The 20116-nt window shown below is 48.6% G+C and overlaps 1 protein-coding gene across 1 annotated transcript in view; it reads left to right on the forward strand.

Annotated features, from left to right (window-relative positions):
* LOC146822427 (uncharacterized) overlaps positions 1–20116 on the forward strand; it is a 128128-nt gene that overhangs the window by 66400 nt on the left and 41612 nt on the right. The window contains exon 2 of the transcript XR_014963301.1: positions 7705–7952. The gene's annotated coding sequence lies outside the window, so the exon portion shown is untranslated. The remainder of the gene's footprint in view (positions 1–7704; positions 7953–20116) is intronic.

The following is a 20116-nucleotide window of genomic DNA, read 5'->3' on the forward strand; positions in this document are numbered from 1 at the left end:
TAGGATTGTTGGAAAAAATAAAGTCAAGCATGTGGCTCGCCGTATGCGTTGGGGCGGTCACCCATTGCATTAGATTTAAACCCTCTGAAGTTTCTTCCAGCAATAATGCCTGGGAAAAATTTTCATCAACCACATGGATGTTGAAGTAGCCAGCACAGTTAGATTGGTGTACTTCAGAGAGAGTTGAGCGACAATGTCGCGGAGCTGTAACAGGCGGCAAGATGGGCTGTCAGGAGGTCTATATGTGCAATCATCCTGGCAAGCGAGGAGGAGGCGGGTGAGATTCTGACACAGGTCAGAGCCTCAATGTTCCCAATGTGCTCCATTCTCCTACTGGAGATCTCCCAAACATCCCTCAGGATAACAGCCATATCCCCTCCTATCTTGTTGCCTCCGCGATTGGCACAAGTAATCCGAAAGCCGCCGAATATCGTCCGCATCCGGTCAGGGTCAGTGCCCTCCCTCAGCCAGGTTTCTGATAGAAACATAAGATCCCAGGAGTTTGACTCCAGGGAGAGCCAAATGTCCTCTGCGTGTTTGGGTAAAGATCTAGTTGATCAACCCGGCCTTGATATTAATGCTATTGGCCATGGGGGGCACCAGAGAGGGTTTTGATGCGGTCATACTGCCACTCGCCCTACCTCCGCTAACCACCGGCTTAAAGAGGCATGTGCTGCAGCAATACTCGGAGGCGCCCGTCCCCAGATCTATCTTGGCCTTACCCGGACAGGCCACTTCGTCCATGCTTAGAAGCTGATCTCCGGACCAGGCAATACGGGTCAAGGTCGAAAATCAGGCAGCATGGCTGGCGCTGGCCACGGACGGGCGCAGACAGGCTTGCCTTTGGTACAGCTGCATCGCGTCCGCATCGCGGCTCTCATTAAATGGGGGGTTGGGTCAGGTCGGCAGGTCGACAACTTGACTGCGCTCCTCAAAATGCTGCCCAACAATGTCCCCAAAGGGACAAGGGAAGTGAGGTGATGGTCCAGAGGAGTGTGGGAGGCTGTTTCAGGTCTTTGCTGCAATGTGGGACGAGGGTCCTCCACTTCTGCTTGGGTGGATGTAGGGAGTATGGGTAAGTGAAAGGGAGGCAGTGCGTAGTCTTCTCGATGGTTGGTGGAAGTTCAGGCAGTGGTTAATGTATATGGGTCCTTGGTTGTTTAGAGCCTTGTATGCGTGCGTCAGCAGCTTGAATTGCCAACTCTTCCGTACAGGGAACCAGTGGAGTTGCCTGAGTTGGTTTGAGATGTGGGTTTGTCGGGAAGGGCAGAGGATGAGTCTGGCTGTGGCATTCGGTTTGGTTTGAAGTCTCTGTAGGAGGTGTGCGACAGTTCCTACATAGAGGGTGTTGCCATAGTCCCGTCGGCTGGTGATGAGGGCCTGTATCACGGTGCATCTTGCATGGAGGGGTAGCCACTTGAACATCTTCTGTATATGCATAGAGTGTGGAAGCAGGCAGAGGAGGTGGTGTTGATCTGTGATTTCATGGTGAGATTGTTGATGATGATTCCAAGGTTTCTGGCGTGGTCTGAAGCAGTGGGTGCGGGTCCTATGTCTGATGGCCACCAGGAGTCATTTCATTTGTTGCTGCTGTTTCCAAAGGTCAGTACTTCTGTCTCGTCTGTGTTTAGCTGCAGGCAATTTTTCTTCATCCAGTCAGCGATGTTTGTCATACATCTGTGGAAGTTGGTTCTGGTGGTGGTAGGTACATCGGTGAGTGTGAGGATGAGTTGGGTGTCGTCTGCGTAGTAAATTATGTTGTGACCGTGGGATCTGACGATGTTGACCAGCGGGGTCATATATGCGTTGAAGAGTATGGGGCTGAAGGATGAGCCCTGGGGGACACCGCAGGTGAAAGGCGGGAGGTGGGTCCTCTGGGTTCCTCCAGTGAGGAAGAAGGTATTCCATCTGAGCATCTCTCCTTGGATGCCGATGTGGTGGAATCTTTCGATCAGTGTGTGGTGGGATATGGTGTCAAAGGCTGCTGAGTGGTCAAGGAGGATCCAAGCTGCTGTTTCTCCTTGGTCGAAGACGGTTTAGATGTCGTCAGTGGCTGCGATCAGGACGGTTTTGTAGCTGTGATTACTATGGAAGCCTGATTGGAAGGCATTGAGTAGCTGGTTCTGCTCCAGGTGAGCCATGATTTGATTGTTGATGATCTTTCCCAGTACCTTCACTGGGAATGGGAGCAGGAAGATTGGCCAGTAATTTTTGAGTTCTCTGTGCTCGGCAGAGGGATGTTTGAGGCTTGCTCTAGTGCTTTAACATTTTTTAAAAAGGGATGAACTCAACCAGTGTGAGAGTTATAAAAGGTCTCCCCCGCCCACAATTTACCAGCTACTAATCCTTGAATAATCACCCACAGTGTCAATACAAGTTGTATATCTCACGATATGCACGAAGGACAGTATTCTAACACTGCTGAAATATCTAACACTACGGAGCATCACTTGAGTCTGGGCATCAATATGATAGATGCCAGTTTAGCCACCCTGAGTCTAGACTCTAAAGCTCTGCTAAGGTTACTCATACAATGTGGGTAGGGGTTAGTTGGGAGGGCCGTGTGTGTGACTATCACTAGAACACAGGTGACAAAGGGTTTTGATGGTAGAAATACTGCTGATCAAATAATTCTGATTTGACAGAAAAGCTTTGCAGGAAGAAGGAGGGGGTCGAAATTGCAGACAACACATATGTCTGGGGCAAGCTCTGGATGTAAGGCTAGGCTGCTTGCCTGTAATGTGAGAGGGGTGAATGACCACCACAAGCCCCGACTGGTGACTGCATACCTCATTAGGCCTAAGGTGTGTGTTTTCCATTACTTCCGGAGGTGCATGCTTGTTATGTGGGAGTTAATCTTTTCTCCAAAATCTGTATCTTGTACCTCCATTTCTTTTCCCCAGTCGCTACGGAAGTGGCTATATTGGTTAAACCAGGCTTATGGTTCAGGCCTGTGGACATGTTCTGTGTGGTTGTATAGGGGTTGTTGGGTTCAGTACTCATTACATTGATCAGTACATATTGGCCGAACTTCAACGATCCTGCTTTGGTTTTTTTTTTCCACTAAAGTTAGTAACAGGCTTGTGGACGCTTCCTCCGTCGCTTTGTAATATGTGAAAAATACTTTAATGCTGTAAGCTAATTTGGATAGCACCGGCAGCAGGTCCAGGTGACACACCGAAGCGCAGGAAGATCTATGCCATGGGATATTATGCACCAGTGCAAACTGCTAGTCTTGTACCGTGTTGAATGCCCTAATTCCAGAGTGTATACATTCCATAGTACAAGGAATATCTTCCAGGATCGATTTCTGGTTAGGATCTAGAGATGAGGTGGGCTGGGTTGAAATTATAACACATTTACCTAGGACTCTGTCCGATCATTGTCTGGTTCTGATGGCTTTGAGCATCGCCAGCTATCTGGGGATATATAGAATGTAGCAGCTGCGACCATCTGAGCTGTCAGACCCAGTCTTGGATCAGAAAGTCGCCAAGTGATTTTAGTTTGAAATCTTTTTTTATTGAAGTATTAACAAACCAGATGCAGTCAGACATCGGCCTAAGGCATAGGTCGGCAATTGTCATTTTGCTTCGCAGAGCATCAAAATAACATAAAATAAGAACTTCCCCCGCCTCCCTCCCTATCCCCCCTTCTCCCCCGTCTCCTCCCCCGTTCCAGATGCCCAATCAATAAGGTGAAAACAGGCCCAGCACACCATAGCACATACGAGTAGTGTTCAGTTTGCGCCTTGACTCAGTTCGGGAAGGCGGAGCAACCGTATATATCTAGGGCAGGACAGCTTGCAAAATTCGGTGCACAACAGGGAGACAAAGGGGCGCCACACATCAGTAAAGGAGACCCCCATCCCCTTGAAGCGAAGAGGTAATGCGTTCCATGCCAAAAACATACCACAGTCGGTTTAGCCATCCCTGTATATTAGGTATGTTGTCTGTGCCCCAATGTGATAATATATTTTGCGATACCGCTCCTTGGGCTATGCCCATTTGCCTACCTTTGCAAGATTTGAGGGGATAGGTAAGTCTGTCAGACACCCCCAGGACCACATATTCAGGGAAGCGTAGGAGCGTGGTGTCGAAGTGGCTGTCAATCTCGTCCAGCATCTGTGTCCAATAAGTAGCAAGCGCAGGGCATTCCCATAGCAGGTGTAAGAGCGTGCCATCAGAATCACATCCCTTTCCGGCAAGTGGGCGAGCGGTCAGGGTCATGCTTGTGAAGTCCGGAGGGCGTAAGGTACCGGTATGTCATGATCTTGGTGGCCGTTTCAATGCTATTCATGTTACATGCTGAGTGTCTGGCTCGGTAGTAAATATCCGCCCACTCTTTGGGGGTCAGGGTCCAACCTAGCTCCACATCTCACCGTCTTTGGCCTGCAGACTTGACCGACTGTTCCGGGGCACAAGATATGATAGAGTTCTGTGATAAGTCGCTTTGTGGAGTGTTTCGAAAGCACTAAATAACTAGATAAACCTAAGATTTACCAGGTCTATCATGAGAGTCGAAGGGAACAATATTTAGTGACCACTAGGTTTCTCATCCCCTTATTCTCAACTTACAATAACTACAAAATCCAGAAACCTAGGGTCAGAACAAGGAAAGAGTGATAAAGCTTGTGAGTACTTCAGCATGGGAAGATAAATCCCATCAGACACCAGATAGCAACCTCCATCATTTGGGATTCTGTGTCCCTGACTGTGAACCCCATAGAAATCGGGGCAACAGCACCAATGGACAACACAAACCTTGCTTATCGGTTTGAGATATAGTATCAGCCGAAGTTCTCAATAATGTGGTTTATTTGGTAATGGTGGTGTTCCAGTAGATGATTTTAGAATTTTCACTTTTCATTGCACTGCTTCCCTCACCACCATTACCAACTAAACCACTTTATTGAGAACTTTGGCTGATACTATATCTCAAACCAATAAGCAAGGCTTGTGTTGTCCATTGGTGCTATTGCCCCGATTTCTATGGGGTTCACAGTCACGGACACAGAATTCCAAATGATGGAGGTTGCTATCTGGTGTCTGATGGGATTTATCTTCACATGCTGAATTACTCATGAGCTTTATCACTCTTTCCTTGTTCTGACCCTAGGTTTATGGATTTTGTAGTTATTGTGTTTCGAAAGCAGCCATCCAGAGGGACCTCTCCGCTCCCAGTGCGGATTTGGGGTTGCAGGACCCAGTGTCGTATTTGCAAGTAATGGTAGTGCTCCGGTTCTGGCACATGGAAGTCAGACTTGAAATCCTCAAAGGAGCGAGGGCCTTCGACATCAAAAATATGCCTTACAGACCTGCGTCCTGCTGCCTCCCAGTGGCTAAACGCATCCCAATTAAGGCCCGGAGAGAAATCCTGATTTTCCTTGATGGGAATGAGGGGAAAGTTGTTAGACCATTGCGGGTAGCTGTCACGTCCCAGGATTTCAGTGTGGCACGGGCCACAGGGGCACCATGTAGTCCCGGGGGTCTATGGGCCTTGCAAAGGAAGGGGATTTTCCAGAGAGCCTTTTCCACGGGTGCTCACTCAATGAAGAGCTGGCTCTTCTCAGACTCCGGTTGAGCCCATTCCAAGAGAGTCCGCAGTTGTGTTGCTTTGTAATAACGGTCAAGATCGGGATCCCCAGCCCCCTCTCTTCATGAGGTCTGTAGCTCAGATCCGTGTTCATCTGCGACCTCTTGCCTGCCCAGACAAATGCGATACCAAAGGGGATGATGGACGGAGCGTTTCAGTAAATCAAACACTCCCCCCCCCAGTCAACTGATCTGTGTTTAATCCATCATCTTTCTTTAGCTCACTCCACCACCCCAGTTCAGACATGGCCATATGCAAATCAGTCTGACCCTGTGCGTCATGGGAACAGTCCAGCCCGAACTGCCAAGCCATGTCTTCCCTGGACCAGAAACAAGCATCCTGGGACCGGTTTTGGGTTCATAACCCTCATCAGCCAGGCTATCTTGAATCCAATGGCAAAGTGAGCAAGGGACCCACGTCTGGGCATACCCTGGCAACTTAGGGTGAACAAAGCGATACCAAAGGGGGTGATGGACGGAGCGTTTGAGTAAATCAAACACTCACCCCCAGTCAACTGATCTGGGTTTAATCCATCATCTTTCTTTAGCTCACTCCACCACCCCAGTTCAGACATGGCCATATGCAAATCAGTCTGACCCTGTGCCTCATGGGAACAGTCCAGCCCGAACTGCCAAGCCATGTCTTCCCTGGGCCAGAAACAAGCATCCTGGGACCATTTTCGGGTACATAACCCTCATCAGCCAGGCTATCTTGAATCCAGTGGCAAAGTGAGCAAGGGACCCACGTCTGGGCATACCCTGCCAACTTAGGGCGAACAAAGCGATACCAAAGGTGATGATGGACGGAGCGTTTGAGTAAATCAAACACTCACCCCCAGTCAACTGATCTGGGTTTAATCCATCATCTTTCTTTAGCTCACTCCACCACCCCAGTTCAGACATGGCCATATGCAAATCAGTCTGATCCTGTGCCTCATGGGAACAGTCCAGCCCGAACTGCCAAGCCATGTCTTCCCTGGGCCAGAAACAAGCATCCTGGGACCGGTTTCGGGTTCTTAACCCTCATCAGCCAGGCTATCTTGAATCCAGTGGCAACGTGAGCAAGGGACCCACGTCTGGGCATAACCTGCTGTTAGACCTGGCACCTTGGCGTGAGTCTCCCTTCCTCTTTTTGTTGCTGTGCCTCATGTGTTTTGCTGGTGTTAGCTGCTCAGAGCACTGTGCCACTGCCAACCAGTGCCACAGTGCAAGTGTTCCCTGTATAAAATGTATATGTTTGTTGGATTCCATGATTGGCTTATTTGGTTTACTGTCAGACCCCAGTAAAGTGCACCAGGAGTGCCCAGGGCCTGTAAAGCCAAATGCTGCTAGTGGGCTTGCAGCACTGGTTGTGCCACCCACAGAAGCAGCCTTGTAAAATGTGTCTAAGGTCTGCCATTGCAGAACCTGCGTGCAGTCTGTTACTGTCATGCTGACTCGGCAAAGTGCACCCACTTGCCAGTCCCTAAACCTTCCCTTTACTTCATGTGAGTCACCCCTGTGGTAGGCCCAAGGGCAGGGTGCATTGTAAGCATAAGGTAGGACAAGCCCTTATGTGTGTGGCATGTCCTAATAGTGAATTACAGCCATTTTCGTTTTTCACTATTGCAAGGCTACCTGTTCTCATAGGCCAGAATGGGCTGTTAGAATTGTTACATTCTATTATCCTAACAGACCCAGGGAACATGGTAGAAATTCAAGTTTAGTATACCTGAACTCAGAATAATAAAATACATCTTTTAGTAAAGTTTATTTTAATATTCTGCGTTTGCAAATACCACTTTTAGAAAGCTGGTATTTGCTTGCCTAACCATTTCAGCCCGCCTCTGCTATGATGTGTATCTGCTGTCTGGTTTCTGTGAGTGACAGGGCTGGGGAATTCCAGAGGGCAGGACTAGGTAGCCTGGTGGTGAATATAGAGATTGACATCCAGATGGGTGGGAGGAGTTGTAGTAATGTGTAAATGACACTATGATGCCATTAGTTCCAAAGAGAATGTTAAGACTGAAGGAATGTTCAAGAGGCATTCAATTGATGCATGGAGATGAATGTGGAGGCTGATTTACAAGCTCCATTAAAGGATATTAATAACTTCATTTATTGTGTTTGGAAGATTCTTTTACATTGGCGACGAGCGGGATCAAGATACACAGGAAAAGTGAAGATTTATTTCCTGAAGGAGATACACTATGGGATTTTAAATTGATCACAACTGAATGACAGCAGTTGGAAGCTTCAGAGTGCTGCAAGCTGAATTATATAATCAAAATCGCATGGACTACACAGGACCTGTATGGAAGCAGATTATTGAATGACTTTTTTTTTTCTTCTCCAAACAAAATCTACAAAGAAATCTAAACTGTAAGTAATTTACAAATTCATTCTAAAATACTCTTCAAATTACAAGCAGAAAGTAGATTACCATTGAATGAAACTGAAGTTATTTAAAACTGCAGACCAATATATGTGTGTAAAACCTCACAATATTCACCTTTTGAAGATAAGTTGATGTGACATTTTTTTTAACCTTTCAAAATAAACTTATAACTCATATAATTCAGGGCCAGAATTTGAAATAAAATGTTTAAGCAGGTGTAGAATTGAAGATAAACAGTGATTTGAGCACGTGTGACAAAGCGCGTAAAACTGAGGCTGCTAATTGAAAGTAAACATTTTGAAAGTGTGTGCTTCACTGTGTGTAATCAAGCGCGAAAGAAACGGAGCAGGCAATTGAAAATAAACATTAGCTGCACGTGCATTTCATTGCGTGCAGCCAAGCGTGAAGAGACTGAGCTCATAATGGAAAGGAATGCTTAGCAGCGCTTGTGCTCTAACGCGTGCAGCCAAGCATGAAAGGTTAAGCTCTTAATGGAAAACAAACAATCGGCAAAGAGCTTTTGAAAGCGAGTCTCTGCCGGTGTATTTTGTCAGCGCATGAGAGGAATTAAAACTGTCAGAGTGTATATATTTCAGCGCACAAAGACTCGTATTGTACAAGAGTTTCCTTAATTAAATAAAGCACAATTTAAAAGCGTTTATCCAGAAATAAAGCATGTTATAAAAAAAAAAACGAAGGCAAGCAGATAAGTTAAATAAACAAGGCTAAATAAATATAATAATTGAAAAGGATTTCACTACCTGTGCTCACTTCCTTTCAATTGAAGCACCCAGTTCAACTAAAGTCAACGAAAGTAAGAAAGGACTTCAAAAGCAAACATTGAAATAGAGAAAAGACTTCTTAAAAGCAAGCATTGAAAGAAAGAAAGGACTATAAAGAATAATATAAAACTTTAGTCACTAATAAAACACACCATATTAACTGAAGTTAATTAAATTATTTAAATTACAGTAAACAAAACAGCAAATAAAAAAATAAGAAGATTGCCTAACTGTAATTTAAATAAATTCATATTAAACCATGACTGAAGAGGAAACAAGCAATGTTATTATAAATATGAATTCAGACATGTACAACGAAGAAGATGCTACTGAAAGCATTTCAAGTACTATTTTTAGAAGACCATTGCCTTTCAGTCTATCTGAACAAAAAAAAAAATCACAAACCAGATTTCATCCTACACCTTTAGAAATTAAAAAAATACAAGGTACAGCAATGACTGCAACGAATGATGATAGAACAATAACAAGAAACAAATCTTTCTTTAGAAAAATTGCATCAAATGTTGAAGCTGCACGCTCTGATAATCAACAAGAAGAATGGAGTCAGAGAAAATCAGAAAGAATTGCTAAAAGACCAGAAAGATTAATTGAACATTGTTAATCTGTTTACCTTGCTTGCGTTATTTTTCTCTTTTCTATCTTTATTTCATTAATTTGTTTTAGGGGGGAGGGGGGAGAATGTAGTAATGTGTAAATGACACTATGATGCCATTAGTTCCAAAGAGAATGTTAAGACTGAAGGAATGTTCAAGAGGCATTCAATTGATGCATGGAGATGAATGTGGAGGCTGATTTACAAGCTCCAATAAAGGATATTAATAACTTCATTTATTGTGTTTGGAAGATTCTTTTACATTGGGAGGAGTGCACCTGGACTCTGAATAGGGCTGTGCTCTGCCACCACAATGCTGGCTCCACCTCCAGTGGAGCGGCTGATGTCTCTGCCTTGCACCCTGAATGGAAAGTCCGAGACATGTCAACAAAGTGCTCAGGAACTGGTTCTGGTTGGGCAAAGGCCCCACTACCCCAGAGGAACAAAGGAATTAGGGGTATAAGTATTGGGACCCTGCTCCCAAGAAATTAGATCCTGCTTGACAAGAAGAACCTCTGCTTGAGGAGAAGGAACTGGGAAAGCTGTAAGGAGGAGTACTGTCCCTGACCTGGGGGATTGGCCTGCAGGGGTTGCCTTGCTGCTGAAGGAGAGGAGAAAGACTACAAAAGACTTTATTTCAACTTGTGCTTAAAAGATCTCCAAGGGCCTGAGTAGAGCTGGCCTCCTGTTAAGAAGTCCCAGGAACAAATGGACTTCACCCCCAGCTTCCCCCTGAACTCTGCTGTGTGAGTACTGCCTTCCTAGAGTGCTGGAACCAGTTGTGAGGCCTCTGGAAGTTGTGCCTGCTGTTGGGAAGCTGGCCAAGAAGAAAGAAACCAAAGATCTCCACTTTTTCACGCACAGCCAGCTTAGCGAGAACATTTCAGTCGCACCGCTCGTTAGCGCGCAGAATTTTATCGCTGAGGAAATTGTCGCGGAGCCTGCTGCCGCTGAGCCCGATCGGTGCTGGAAAAATCGTCGCCCCGCTCGTTAGCGGGCCGTAATTGATCGCTACCAGCCCCGATCCGCCTGTTAGCGGGCCGAATTCGATCGCTGCGGACATCGCCGCACATCCAGCCAAAATCCCTGCTCCGCCTGTTAGCGGGAAGAATTCTATCGCCGCGAACTTCGTCGCAGAGCCTGCCGCTGCTGTGTGGATCGTCGCAGATCCGCCAAAATCATTGCACCGCCCGTTAGCGTGAGAAATTGGATCGCTGCGAAAATCGTCGCATGCCCAACCAAGATAACCGCTGGTGAAATTGACGCCCCGCTCATTAGTGGGCCGAATTGTGACGCAATGTGCCTCAGCGAGGAAATTTCTACCGGATAAGCTACGCCATGATTTTCAACGCCGGAGCGCCGCTAAGAACTTTTGTCACATCCGCAGGTACTGTGGGTTAAAACTGATGCTAAGGTGAATGATTCTGTCGCTAACCTAAGAACGCTTTCTGAAATCATCATATTCTTGAACTGTGTATGTCATTTTTGTCGTTATTTGGTCTTGTGCTAAGTCTTTATATAAAAGCTCACTATTTTTTATATTAATCTAGTGTGGTGTCCATTTTTGGTGTTGTCACTGGGTTACTGTATGTGGTCACAAATGCTTAACCTATAACGCTCTGAGATAAGCCTTGTCTGCTCGCGCCAAGCTACCTTGAGGGTGAGCAGGGGTTATTTTAGGAGTGTACCCCCTTACCCTGACTAGAGGAGAGGGTCCCTGCTTGTCACAAGTACCTATCTGTGCCAACCAGAGACTCCCAAATCTAACATTGGTGGTCAGCGGGGAGGATCCTGAATTTGCATTTGTGGTTCATGTACAGTGATTGGTGAACACCACTTAGTGAGTTCAGACCATAACGCAGCTACATACTTTTTGATTTTTGTTTGCCAAGAAATCTCCATTTTTTTAAAGTCATTCCTGGTTCAGTCAATGGGGAGAGGGCAGCATCTGTAGTCTCTGACATTGAAGGAGTAGAATGGGAAGAGGAAAAATTAGAGGACTACACATTAGCCCAGCTGAAAGGCTTCTGCAAAAAGTTTGGAGTTTCCCAGTCTCGGTGCAGAAACAAGTCCCAATTCCACAAGGCGCTGAGGGCCTGGATTGAGTCAAGGTCACCTGAGGATGTGGTGGTAATTGAACAAGCAGAAAGCGTCCATAGCTTTGGCAGAGGCCTGTCGCCAGAAGAGTTGGCAGACAGGAAAGAAACCAGGATGCATGAAATGGAGATGGCAAAGCTCAAATTGAATGGGCAACTAGAGCTGGAAAGCAAAAAGCTGGCTCTGGAAGAGAGAAAGATCCAAATGGAGCATGAAATGAAGTTGAGGGAATTGGATCTAAAGGCTAAGAGTTTAGAGCTTACTCCCTCTGGTGGCAGCACACCACCAGTGCAGGTAGAATCAAGAGTGTACATACCAAAGGAGGTGGTGAAAGAATGTTTTAAGAATGATGACGTAGGGCAGTGGTTTAAGGCCTATGAGGTAGCCATGTCTTCCCACCGGGTCCCTGAGAAAGATTGGGGAGCGGGGTTGTGGGGGCCGTTCCTGAGTGAGGGGCGGAACACACTGCTAGATTTACCCTCAGATGTTCATAATTCTTATCCACACATGAAGGATGCTTTGATGACCAGATATGGGTTAACTCCTGAGTTGTATAGGCAAAGGTTCAGGGGTTGCACAAAGATTCCTGGAAGTACATATGTTAAGTATGTAACTTTTTTCTGCAGAGCATTGGATGGTTGGGTGAAGGGTAGCAAGGTTGATGATTTTCAAGGGCTTCTTGATTTAATTGCATGGGAGCACTTGTCCAGTATGTTTTTCTGAGCTACACCAGCACCTGATTGATAGTAGGCTGACTAACCCTAGGAAGCTTGCTGAGGAGGCGGACCGCTGGGTCAGTACCAGGGTCCACAAGCGTCACATGGGAGACTTAGCCAAAGGTGGGCAGGGTCCCCAGCAGAAGAGTGGGGGGGGCAGGGGTAAACAGAGGGAGTTCCCAAGAAGGCCCCAATGTAATCCCAAGGGAACCAAGGGAAAGGTTCTCAGCCTCCCCCAACCCCGAAGCCAACCAGGGCCCCGACAGGTCCCCCTGTTCAAAAGGGGCCCCCAAGGTGTTACAAGTGTAGTAGCCCGGGTCATTTTGCCTCTGATCCCAAGTGTCCCCTGTTTGGTAAACCAGCACCCACTGGTGCTCCACCCCGGCAGATGGCTAGTGTAGCCTTGGGGGAGGAGATGGGTGTCCAAGGTGGGTGGGGTTCTGTAGAAATGTCCCTGGTCTCTTTAGGAGACCGTGAGGTGGTCCCTGAAAATTACCTGCCCAATAACACTAAGAAATATGGGCAGTGGGTGACCATCAATGGCCAAAGGGTAGGGGCTCTTAGAGATACAGGAGCCAGTGTGACAGCTGTCAAGTGTCACCTGGTGTCTCAAGAGCAGGTTGTCCGACATGCATTCTGCTGAGTCGTGAACGCCGACAACACAGAGTCACTGTCTAATGGCTCAGATTCCCTTTGAGTGGGGGGGGGGGGTCTCTGGTACTCTTCAAGTAGCTATGAGAACCGCCATGCCTGTTGACTGTTTGTTGGGGAACGATTTGGAGAGCTCACCTTGGGAAAAGGTGGAGAAGAGTGCTCACCTGAGGATGGTGGGCCTGCCTGACTGGGCGTGCATGACCACTTGGTCAATGGCAGCCAGTAGGGGTGCTCAAGAGGTCCTGGAGCCTGAGAGGGAGGCCCAGGGACCGACCTTAGAGAGAAGAGGCGGGGGCGCAGGAAACCGGCCCCTGTCGATCCCCCAGTCCAGGAGGGAGCAGACCTTGAGGGAGATGCCCTGGAGACTAGAGGGGAACAGATAGCTGAACTGGGGGACCTGCCTGAGCTGACCCATTGGCAGCAGGAAGGAGGCCCCTCCAGTGAAGAATTCTGCAGAGGACAGAAAGAGTGTTCTTCTCTCGCAGGTCTGCGGCAGCAGGCTGCAGACCAGGCCAACGGTGGTCAGTCCGGAACACATTTCATTTACTGGGAGAATGACCTCCTATATTTAGAGCCTAAGGTTGCTGAGCCTGGGTCAGCCCATGCGCTGGTGGTACTCCAGAGCTTCAGAGCCTTCCTACTGGGGCTGGCTCACGATGTGCCATTGGCAGGACATTTGGGGCAGGACAAGACCTTTGAAAGGCTTGTCACCCACTTTTATTGGCCTCAAATGCGCAGGAGTTCAGACACTCACTGCAGGACCTGTCAGACTTGCCAGGCAAGTGGAAAGAGTGGGAGGAAGCAGAAGGCCCCTCTCCAGCCGTTCCCTGTGGTCAGTACCCCATTCTATTGAGTGGGGATTGACATTATGGGACCCCAGGACATCCATGGGCAACAGGTTTATCCTGGTCCTGGTGGACCATGCCACCCGGTACCCGGAAGCCATCCCTCTGAGGACAGTGACGGCCCCCGTGGTGGGACGTGCACTGATGGGAATTTTCTCCAGAGTGGGATTCCCTCTAGAGGTGGTGTCTGACCGGGGTATCAATTTCATATCCAAGTATATGAAATCCCTTTGGCAAGAGTGTGGTGTAACCTACAAGTTTACCACACCTTACCACCCCCAAGGAAATGGGTTGGTTGAGAGATTCAACCGTACCCTCAAAGGCATGATAATGGGTCTGGAAGAACCCATGAGGCGTAAGTGGGGCGTCCTCTTACCATGCCTTCTCTTTGCTTACCGCGAGATGCCACAAATGTCTCTAGGGTTCAGCCCCTTTGAGCTCCTGTATGGCCACCCAGTGAGAGGACCTCTAAGTCTGGTCAAAGAAGGCTGGGAGCAATCTCCCAGGAATCCTCCCCAGAATGTATATAGCTACATGCTGGCCTTGAGGAACCAGACTAGGCATTTCAGGCAACTTGCTGAGGCAAATCTGGAAGCCAGCCAGGAGGAGATGAAGCGGTGGTATGACCAGAATGCCACTCTGGTAGAGCTTCGGCCTGGACAGAAGGTGTGGGTCTTGATACAGTGGAGCCTTGTGCGCTCCAGGATAAGTGGACCGGCCCCTTTGAGGTTGTGGAGCGCAAGAGTCCTGTTACCTATTTGGTGGACTTGCGGTCTCCCAGGAACCCCTTGAGGGTCCTACATGTCAACCGTCTTAAGCCTCACTTGGAGAGGTCTGAAGTGGGCATGCTCTTGGCAACAGATGCTGGAACGGAGGAGGAGACTGAGCCTCTTCCTGACCTCCTGGCAGCCACAGAGCAAGATGGGTCAGTGGACGGAGTTAACCTCTCTCCCACCCTGACCCCTGAGCAACAGAATGACTGCCGCCAGTTGCTGGGACAGTTTTCTGATCTGTTCTCCCTGGTTCCTAGTATCACAGATTGGTGCGTCCATGATGTGGATACAGGAGACAGCTTACCTGTGAGGCACAAGGCTTACAGAGTAACTGACAGGGTCAGGGCTTGCATCAAAAAGGAGGTCTCAAAGATGCTTGCACTTGGGGTGGTTGAGTCCTCCAGCAGTCCTTGGGCCAGCCCAGTGGTCTTGGTCCCAAAGGCTGCAGCGACGGGTGCCACACCCGAACTCCGGTTCTGTGTGGACTACAGAGGACTCCATTCAGTCACGAAGTCTGACGCGCACCCCATCCCCAGAGCTGATGAGCTCATTGATCAGTTAGGGGCTGCTCGGTACCTCTGCACGTTTGACTTGACGTCTGGGTACTGGCAGATTGCCTTGACTGATGGGGCCAAAGAGAGGTCAGCATTCTCCACACCAGATGGGCATTTCCAGTTCCGGGTTATGCCATTTGGGATGAAGAATTCCCCTGCCACCTTTCAGAGCTTGGTCAACCAGGTGTTGGTTGGGCTGGATGAGTTCAGTGCTGCCTACCTGGATGACATTGCAGTGTTCAGTGTCACTTGGGAAGAACATCTGCGCCACCTCTGGGAAGTGTTGTTGGCACTGCGAAAGGCAGGCCTCACGATCAAGGCAAGCAAGTGTCAGATCGGGCAGGGTTTGGTGGTGTACTTGGGACACCAAGTTGGGAGCGGCCAGGTGGCGCCCCTTCAACCCAAGATTGAAACCATCCTGGCTTGGGAACCCCCCAAAACCCAGACAGAGGTGAGAGCCTTTTTAGGACTCACAGGGTACTACAGGAGGTTTGTCAAGGGGTATGGCATTATTGTTGCACCCTTGACAGAGCTGACTTCCAAGAAGCAGCCCAGGAAAGTGATTTGGACTGACACCTGTCAGAAAGCTTTTGAGGCCTTGAAAACTGCCATGTGCACGACGCCCATGCTCCTGGCACCCAACTTCTCCAAAGAGTTCATTGTGCAAACAGACGCTTCAGAGCATGGTGTAGGGGCTGTTCTCTCACAGATTACTGAGGAGGGCTTTGACCAACCTGTAGCCTTCATCAGTAGGAGGTTACTTCCACGGGAACAGAGGTGGAGTACAATTGAGCGTGAGGCATTTGCTGTGGTCTGGGCACTGAAGAAGCTAAGACCCTACCTGTTTGGGACTCACTTCCGGGTTCAGACAGACCACAGGCCCCTCAGTTGGTTGATGCAGATGAGGGGTGAGAATCCAAAGCTGTTGAGGTGGTCCATTTCCCTACAGGGTATGGATTTCACGGTGGAACATCGCCCTGGTACAGATCACGCCAATGCTGACGGTCTGTCCAGATTTTTCTGCCTTAGTGATGAGGAACTCCATGGGGTAGGGTAGTTCTCCCCACATTTCAGCTGGAGGGGACACGTGTTAGACCTGGCACCTTGGCGTGAGTCTCCCTTCCTCTTTTTGTTGCTGTGCCTCATGTGTTTTGCTGGTGTTAGCTGCTCAGAGCACTGTGCCACTGCCAACCAGTGCCACAGTGCAAGTGCTCCCTGTATAAAATGTATATGTTGGTTGGATTCCAAGATTGGCTTATTTGGTTTACTGTCAGACCCCAGTAAAGTGCACCAGGAGTGCCCAGGGCTTGTAAATCCAAATGCTGCTAGTGGGCTTGCAGCACTGGTTGTGCCCCCCACAGAAGCAGCCTTGTAAAATGTGTCTAAGGTCTGCCATTGCAGAACCTGCGTGCAGTCTGGTACTGTCATGCTGACTGGGCAAAGTGCACCCACTTGCCAGTCCCTAAACCTTCCCTTTACTTCATGTGAGTCACCCCTGTGGTAGGCCCAAGGGCAGGGTGCATTGTAAGCATAAGGTAGGACAAGCCCTTATGTGTGTGGCATGTCCTAATAGTGAATTACAGCCATTTTTGTTTTTCACTATTGCAAGGCTACCTGTTCTCATAGGCCAGAATGGGCTGTTAGAATTGTTACATTCTATTATCCTAACAGACCCAGGGAACATGGTAGAAATTCGTGTTTAGTATGCCTGAACTCAGAATAATAAAATACATCTTTTAGTAAAGTTTATTTTAATATTCTGTGTTTGTAAATACCACTTTTAGAAAGCTGGTATTTGCTTGCCTAACCATTTCAGCCCGCCTCTGCTATGATGTGTATCTGCTGTCTGGTTTCTGTGAGTGACAGGGCTGGGGAATTCCAGAGGGCAGAGCTAGGTAGCCTGGTGGTGAATACAGAGATTGACATCCAGATGGGTGGGAGGAGTGCACCTGGACTCTGAATAGGGCTGTGCTCTGCCACCACAATGCTGGCTCCACCTCCTGTGGAGCGTCTGATGTCTCTGCCTTGCACCCTGAATGGAAAGTCAGAGACATGTCAACAAAGTGCTCAGGAACTGGTTCTGGCTGGGCAAAGGCCCCTCTACCCCAGAGGAACAAAGGAATTATGAGTATAAGTATTGGGACCCTGCTCCCAAGAAATTAGATCCTGCTTGACAAGAAGAACCTCTGCCTGAGGAGAAGGAACTGGGAAAACTGTAAGGAGTACTGTCCCTGACCTGGGGGATTGGCCTGCAGTGGTTGCCTTGCTGATGAAGGAGAGGAGAAAGACTACAAAAGACTTTATTTCAACTTGTTCTCAAAAGATCTCCAAGAGCCTGAGTAGAGTTGGCTTCCTGTTAAGAAGTCCCATGAACAAAAGGACTTCACCCCCAGCTTCCCCCTGAACTCTGCTGTGTGAGTTCTGCCTTCCTAGAGTGCTGGAACCAGTTGTGGGGCCTCTGCAAGTTGTGCCTGCTGTTGGGAAGCTGGCCAAGAAGAAAGAAACCAAAGATCTCCACTTTTTCACGCACAGCCGGCCTACGCACCGCTCGTTAGCGTGCAGAATTTTATCGCTGAGGAAATAGTCGTGGAGCCTGCTGCCGCTGAGCCCGATCAGCGCTCGGAAAATCGTGGCCCCGCTCGTTAGCGGGCCGAAATTGATCGCTACCAACCCTGATCCCCACTCCGCCTGTTAGCGGGCAGAATTCGAGCGCTGCGAACATCGTCGCAGAGCCTGCTGCAGCGGAATCAGATCAGCGCTGGAAAAATCGTCGCCCTGCTCGTTAGCTGGCCGAATTCGATCGCTGCGGACATCGCCGCACATCCAGCCAAGATCCCCGCTCCGCCTGTTAGCGGGAAGAATTCTATCGCTGCGAACTTCGTCGCAGAGCCTGCCGCTGCTGTGTGGAATTGTCGCAGATCAGCCAAAATCATCGCACCGTCCGTTAGCGTGAGGAATTGGATCGCTGCGATAATCGTCGCAGGCCCAACCAAGATAACCGCGGGTGAAATTGTCGCCCCGCTCGTTAGCGGGCCGAATTTTGTCGCATCGTGCCTTAGCGAGAAAATTTCTACCAGATAAGCTACGCCTTGATTTTCAACGCCGGTGCGCCGCTAAGAACTTTTGTCACATCCCCAGGTACTGTGGGTTAAAACTGACGCTAAGGTGAATGATTCTGTCGCTAACCTAAGAACTCTTTCTGAAATCATATTCTTGAACTGTGTATGTCGTTTTTGTTATTTGGTCTTGTGCTAAGTCTTTATATAAAATATCACTATTTTTGATATAAATCTAGTGTGGTGTCCATTTGTGGTGTTGTCACTGGTTTACTGTACATGGTCACAAATGCTTAACCTATAACGCTCTGAGATAAGCCTTGTCTGCTCGCGCCAAGCTACCTAGAGGGTGAGCAGAGGGTTATTTTAGGAGTGTACCCCCTTACCCTGACTAGAGGAGAGGGTCCCTGATTGTCACAAGTACCTACCTGTGCCAACCAGAGACTCCCAAATCTAACACCTGCCAGCTTAGGGCGAACAAAGCAATACCAAAGGGGATGATGGACGGAGTGTTTGAGTAAATCAAACACTCACCCCCAGTCAACTGATCTGGGTTTAATCCATCATCTTTCTTTAGCTCACTCCACCACCCCAGTTCAGACATGGCCATATGCAAATCAGTCTGACCCTGTGCCTCATGGGAACAGACCAGACCGAACTGCCAAGCCATGTCTTCCCAGGACCAGAAACAAGCATCCTGGGACCGGTTTCGGGTTCATAACCCTCAGCAGCCAGGCTATCTTGAATCCAGTGGCAAAGTGAGCAAGGGACCCACGTCTGGGCATACCCTGCCAACTTAGGGCGAACAAAGCGATACCAAAGGGTATCCACCCTCCCCTTTGGTATCGATTTGTTTGCCCTAAGTTGATCCAAGTGGTCCCATTGGATAGGGCATGCCTGAGCTAGGACCATGATGGTGGTCTGCTTCAGTGAGAAGCTCAACGCTTGGGACTTAGCTACGTTGACTTTGAAGCCAGAAGCCGCTGCAAATTCCTCCAGTTCGGCCAGAAATGCCGGGACTGAGGTGTGGAGGGACTTAAGTGTGGCAACAAAATCGTCAGCATAAAGGCTAACGGTGTGACGGTCTCCTCCAAAAAGGATTCCCTGGATCAGCCAGTACTCCCTTATCCTCTGAGCTAGGGGCTCCATATAAAGAGCAAACAGCAGGGGGAGAGCGGGCAGCCCTGCCGTGTACCCCATGTGATATTAAAAGGTTCAGAGGTGGAACTGTTCACCCTAACAGTAGCAGATGGGCAGCTGTAGCCACTAAAGACCCACCGGCGAAAGCGGCGTCCAAACCCAAACTTCTCTAGGACAGTCTCCAAGAAGGGCCAGTGGACCCTATCAAACGCCTTCTCAGCGTCTATAGGAAGATGCGTTCCTCGCAATGTCTGTGGGACTTATATAAGAGGTGTAGTAGCCGTTTAGTATTGTCGCTGCATTGCCTGGTTGCAACAAATTTGGCCTGATCCGGATCTATGATCCCCGGCACCATGGGCCCCCAGTCGAGCCGCGAGGATGCCTGTAAAGATCTTGAAGTTGATGTTCAAGAGAGATATCGGCCTGTACGAGGCACAATATCTATTATCTTTCCCAGGTTTGGGCAACACTGACGTCAGAAGCATTGTAGGTGGTAATTCCCTAGTATTGTCTATAGAATTAAAAAGTCGTGTCAATATTGGGCCACAAGGGAGCGATATGTTTTATAAAAAAAGGGCGGTGAACCCGTCCGGGCCGGGGGATTTAAGATGTTTGTCGAGCTATAGCTGAGATGACTTCTTCAAGTCTGATATGACAATCCAGGGCTGCTTCCTGGTCCGCTGTCAGCTTGGAGAGTGTCACGTCTTGACAATACTTAGAGGGGTTCTGATCGGGCAGGGTTTGTGCAGAGTACAGAGTGGCATAAAAGTCTCGGAATGTGTTTGCTATGTTCTCGCCCTGTGTATGTTCGACGCCTTCGTCAGTCAGGATGAGTGGGATTGTCACTGCCTGTCGCTGTGTGCGCAATTTTTGGGCCAATAGGCGGCCGCATTTGTCCGCCCCGGTATAAAATGCATG

Source organism: Triturus cristatus, chromosome 6, assembly GCF_964204655.1.
Source record: "Triturus cristatus chromosome 6, aTriCri1.1, whole genome shotgun sequence".
In the NCBI taxonomy this organism is placed as follows: domain Eukaryota; kingdom Metazoa; phylum Chordata; class Amphibia; order Caudata; family Salamandridae; genus Triturus; species Triturus cristatus.